The following is a 6,279-nucleotide window of genomic DNA, read 5'->3' as shown; positions in this document are numbered from 1 at the left end:
ATCTTTTATTTTTTTAATTTAGTTGAATTTATATTAAAAAGACCATTGTGCTCTCCTATAAATTATTTAAAAGGATTCTAAGCTAGTTAGTGTTACTCGATATCATAGTTGCAAAAAAGAAAGTTTTATTTTCTTGCAAGAAAATTTTCGTCATAAATATTTTACGCTATAAACTTTGAAAATTATTTATATGTATATATTAACTTTAACAACTATTTTTTAAATTTTATTTATGAATAGTCCAATAAAAACTAACCATAATGGCTGCTTTAGTTGTGCTCTTTACAAAGCTATGGGCATTGAGCCTATGGATTGAGTTAGACTTACGATCCAACCACCTGGATAAAGTCAATCGAGTCAAGTTAGTTATTTAACTTATTTATTATTTTTAAATTTAAATAAACATGATAATTTGCAAGTGGATCTGATTTCCTCAGACTTTACTCTTATAAATAGGAGTGGTCATGAGTTGATTGTCATCATAAAATTGATCATTAAGTTTAGTTATTTTATTATCTCATATTTATCTTTCGTTGTAATTGTTAGATTGTCTTTATCTTTTTAGGAGTAGATTATAACCGTAGAACTTATCCAAGCTTCCAAACCTTATCCATCATCCACAAACACAAGCCACCCTATTACACGGCCATCCACCACTCTCTGATGACCGCCACAAGGTTGGATATTTCCACTTCTATTATGTTCTAATCTTCTTCCACAATTTTCTTTTTAACTTTTTATCTTGACTTTCGATTTATGTAGAACAAAGTCATTAGATCCTAACTTATGAGGCTACCATCATAAAAAATTTCATAATTAATTTCATAATTTTTCTTACATCCAGAGCTGGTTCATAATATTGGTATTAGAGTCGATGTTCCTCGAACGATAATTAAGATGCAATCTAAGACTAACGAGGAAGGAGCAACTATGGAAGATTAGGAACTCATCTTTGTTCTTTTGGAAGTTTCTTCGGTAGCCACCATTGATGACAAGCCATTGGCGTTTGGGAAGACATTTTTTAAAGAATTTTCTAAGGTGCTTGCCAAATCCGCCGTAGAGAGCACAAAAAGGATGGAAAGGCTATTCAAACCTTAATGTCTACCCTCCTAATCCAGCACCACCTACCTACATCGCTAGCCACGGCTGAAACGACACCCTCACGGCGAGAATAATCCAAGCCGTGAGGGAGAGGATGAGCTGGCCCAAATTGAAGCCTCGACCTCTCCTCTAGTAGCCGTGGTGGACCCTCCACCATTGTAGACCATAGCCATTGTCGCAACCATGCTAGAGCCAACTGTAGAAGTGGCTTCAAGGTTGTCTTACCCACTCATAGTAGAAGCTAAGAACCCTCTCCCCCCCTCCCCCCTGAGCCAGGTCAATGACTACCACATGAGATGGTTGGAAAACCTCATGCTACGACTCTCTTTCCACTATAGCAGACCCGAGCTTCGTTGGTTCACGTCTAGCGTTCCAGCAAACACTACAACCATGGTTAGCTTTCTCGAGTCGACTATGTAACACCCCAAAAAAAAAAAATCTAAGAGCGGGGCCCCCTCTCCTTAGCCCATTTTGACCTGACAAAGGAATGCCTTTGTTAGACCAAGGAGAGGGGAGTAGGACAGGCATAGCCCCTCCAGCACATGCCACCATTGACGTGCAGTGACCTCGAGTAGAGGGCCGCTGCACTCCCCCTGTCTCTCTCTCTTACACCCTATTTGTTCCCCTCCTTAAGGAGAGCTCGAGCGTCACCTCTTCCCTTCAACCATTCTCCCCTCCCGTCACTGTTGTGGTCGGGCCGGTGTAGTCCTTGTCATCATCGGTGAGTTTTCTCCCTCCTCCTATCCTTTCTTTTCTAAGCAGGACGCGACGCTTCGAGCCGCGCGTCATCACTATCCCTCCTACCGTGACAAAGCGGCAGCGGTTGGCCATCAGCCTTAGTGCTCTCCCCCACTAGGCAATGCCCCAACTTATCTAAGCTGGGACTGCCGAGCTCGGGCTAGGGATGCCCAATGCGAGCATGCCAGAACTAGGGCACTCGTGCGCGCTCGAGTGTGCCGCTCTCGAGCTAGGTTGTGCTGAGCCCGGGCGTGCTAGGCTTGAGCTGGGACTGCATAGCTCGGGCGTGCCTATCTCAAACAAAGTGGAACCAGCTCGAGCATGTAGGGCTCAGGCTAGGACTCCCCAGCCCAAGTGTGCCTATCTCAGGCTGGGTGGAGCCAGCCAGAGTGCGCCGGTCTTGGGCTAGACTTGGCCCAACTCGAGCGTACTTGTTTTGGGCTGGGTGGAGCTAGCCCGAGCGCGTCGACCTCAGGCTAGACTTAGCCTAGCCTTAGCGCAGGGTTACGGGTTGGGCTTGGCTAGCCTGAGCTCGAGCACTGGGTTGCGAGTTGGGCTTAGCCCAGCCCAACAAGCTTTGCCCTGGGCCCTTTTAGGCTTCATCTCACTCATTCTTAGGGCTGGGCAAGGATGGAATCGGATTTTTCTTTCCTCCTTATCATGATCTACAACATTAATATTAATTGTCTTCTCTTTTGTCTCCCGTAAATTTAAGATTTTGGTGCTAACCTAGTGATTCTGTGGCAGAGTACCTTGATGCTAGAGCTCAGCTTAGGGCCAGCCGTGATTAGGCGATGGCTACTCATTGCCAGGGAGTTTTAGAGAATCTAGGCAAGTGGTCTATGCCAACATGACCGTATTTGACCTGTTAATCCTTGCATTGCAACAAAAATCTATTTGATTAACATGTTGTTTGACATGAATTGTTATTAATTTAAATATGATATGCCACATGCAAAGATAACCTTGCTTATTATCCCGTTATGCTAGACTTATTTATCTGACCATGACACTTGCACACGTGCACGACCTAAAAAAGGGTGATTTCTATGTCTTGGCAATACCCAACACTTTTCCAGTTAGGGTTAGGGGCTGGGGATATTTATAGTATTATATAGTAGGGCCCATGCCTGAGGTCTCAATCTATGAATCCCAGACAATCAGACAGCTGTTTCGCTAAGTGATGCGCAATTTACTGTTGATCAATGAGAATCAAACCCTTTAAGGTGTTTAAATTAGAGAGTAAGGATAGGATGACATAGTCCTAGCAATACCCGATGACGTAGGGTAAAAGCGTCCGTGAGTGATGACTCACGAGATTACCACACCATAGTGCGATGATGTGGAGCCGTGGGCTCAGATGGTTGTATCGATATGCGGTACCAACTTTGGGGATGGACTTACGATTGGAGTCCTTAGTTTGTAGAGGCAGATGATCGGTTATGCTGTTCGCCGGGTTACGGGCAGGCAATTCTATCGGTAGGGTCTACCCTCCCTTGAGGACTGCTATGATTGATGAACAAATGTGGAAAGTCGAGGGCCTGTGTTAGGAGGCATACCAAGCATAAAAATTGATAAATTAACTGTAATCTTGTCAAACCATGCTTGCCATTCATGACATGTATACTTCAATTTACGATATATATTGTTTTACTTAGTACAATTTCCTGTATCTTATTTTGAGAGGGGTATGTTATTATTCCTGATAAATAATTAGTGATAGGCACATTTCGTAGCAGCAGCTAGCTAGTATGGCAATAAACCTTTTATTTCCATGCTTTATTCTAAACTTATATCAAGGGATCTATGTCCTCGTATTGTAGCCACTCCAAGCATGTACTTCTGTAGAGGATGGTTACCCCTTTTTTATTGTATTATGGATGGATTTGTTGTAGCCTGTAGACCCCCTTCTTTGTTTTCCACTTAATTTGTTTGGATTCCTTGTTTTGATGGCGTGTTGTTGAGCTCCAAATATCCCATGTGACCCTCACATGAGGAGTTAGCCTCATGAGAGCCGTGTGGCAGTGTTGAGCTATTATTTACTGTTATCCATTGGTGGCCACCGTAGCTGCTAGAAATCGCCGCATGGCCAAATCCGATTGGCTCAACCACCTCGCTTGAACTAGCTGGGAACCCATAAATGTGACTTAGGACTGAGTACGAGCTCGAGAACAACTAGTGGAACAACTCAATGGACTCGCGTCAATTGACTAAGCTAGACCTGCATGCAGACCTGTGGACCTACAAGAACAACATGAGCTAGCTCATGTAATAGTCACCTTGAGGACAATGCGTGAGAAGTGTGGTGGATTGTTATAATTTGACCACATGGGTTAAATCAGTCGAGTTATTTGAGCCAAGTCGAGTCAAGTCAAGTTAGTTAGTTTGATTTATTTATTATTTTTAAATTCAAATAAAGCAGACAAGCTCATATGGATCTTATCCGATAGGACTTTACTCCTGTAAATTGGAGTGGTCATGAGTTGATTCTCATCATGGAATTAATCATTGAGTTTAGTTATTTTATTGTTTTGTCCTTATCTTTCATCCTAGCTTTTAGATTATTTTTATCTTTCTAAAAATAGATCATAATATTATTTTTATTTTTAGCTTCCAAACCTAGCCACCATCCTCCACCATGAGCCATCCTACTATATGGCCGTCCACTACCATTTGTATACTAGTATGAAGATCTTCATTGGCGCATAATCTGATTGTATTAGGGGTGTAAACGAGCCGAGCCTGAGCTTGGCTCAGCTTAGCTCGAGCTAAGCCCAAGCTCGAGCCGAGCTCGAGCCTAAATTGAGCCTATCATCAAGCCTCATTCAAGCCGAGCTCGATCAAGCCGGACCGAGCCAAAGAAGAAGAAAAAGGAGGAGGAGGAGGCGGGGCATCATGGCGGCGGCGGCATTGCGGTAGCTTGCCGCTGCCAAAGAAGAAGGAGGAGGAGGAGGAGGAGGAGGCAGGGCACCACGGTGGCTTGCTGCTGCCGAAGGAGGAGGAGGCGGCACCACGATGGCTTGCGGCTGTCGAAGAAGAAGAAGAAGAAGAAGGAGGAGGAGGAGGAGGAGGAGGAGGAGGAGGGGTGGCACCGCAGCAGCTTACCGCTGTCGAAGAAGAAGTAGGAGGGAAGAAGAAGAAGAAGAAAGAGGAGGAGGAGGCACATCGCGGTGGAGAACGAGGCGGCACCAGCGCACCGCGGTAGAGGACAAGGCTGGGATTTAAACTGAGCCTATCAAGCTGACCCTGAGCAAGCCGGCTTTAGCTCAGGCTCGGCTTGATATTAATTTTGAGTTGGTTTTAGCGACTCAAGCTCGGCTCAGCTCAGCTTTGACCAAGTCGAGCTAGACTCAAGTTTCAACCAAGCCGAGCCCGAGCCAAGCCTGAGCCACTCGTCGAGCTTAACAACCCTAGATTGTATACCGCCACTAATAAACACTAGAATGAGCAATTTTCATTGGGCCAGTAGCACCTCCTTGAGTAAAGGCTTCTATAGCTGGTTGATCAAAATGAGGATCCCAAATTGCATTAGCAGTAGGACTTACATGTAAAGGATTTTGTATCCACGACTCAAATTTTTCTTGCCAAGCTACATGAAACAGATTTCAAGATGTCCATAGAAAAATTATTGCTAACTGCACAAAGTGAGAAGCAAAAAATGTTCAAATAAAGACATTCCTCAGTAATATAATCATGACTCTCAATAGCTAATTTATAAAATTTTGTTATGGTTTTCTTTAAAAGTGGCAAATCCAAAAGTAAAAAGAAATGTAGTGGTGATTATGATATTTTAAAGGGCATTTTATAAATCACACCCTATATTTTATCTATTTTATGATTCATACCTCGTCTTTGAGGATTTTGTAATCCGATCCCTTACTATTTTCTTATAATTTCTATTTAACACCCCGAGTTAATATAGACGATACTAGAAAAGGAATATTTTATTATAATATATAATTATAAATACATAAATTATCCCTATCTTCTTCATCCTCTTTTTTTATCTTCCCAAAGAAGAAGAAGAAGAAGAAGAAAAATAAAATGAGGAGAAGGAGAAGGAGGATGGGGAGCGGGGAAGATGAGGAAAGGTGGCAGTTGCGACGATAACGGCGATGGCGGAGGAGGTAGGCGAGGAAGATAGTGGAGGGATATAGAAAATAAGACATGACATACCATGTAACCCAAGAAAACAATCCTAAGATATATGAAGCCAATAGAAGCAAAATTTATTATAACTAAAATAAAGTCAAAGATTTCAATTCAAAAATTAATCTAACTAAAATAATATCTAAATCATTCATAAGGTTCAACGATTACTAATCTAATATGAAAAGGTAATATAATAACTAAAACTAATCTAAAGACTCCTAATGGGGAGGATTGAAGCTTAGTCTCCAAAGTCCAACTTTAAATTATTCTGATCTACTTATGATAAAA

Source organism: Typha latifolia, chromosome 8 (genome assembly GCF_019914945.1).
Source record: "Typha latifolia isolate L0001 chromosome 8, TyphaL0001v2, whole genome shotgun sequence".
NCBI classification, from domain to species: domain Eukaryota; kingdom Viridiplantae; phylum Streptophyta; class Magnoliopsida; order Poales; family Typhaceae; genus Typha; species Typha latifolia.
The sequence above is the reverse complement of the archived record's forward strand: the minus strand, read 5'-3'. Positions refer to the sequence as shown.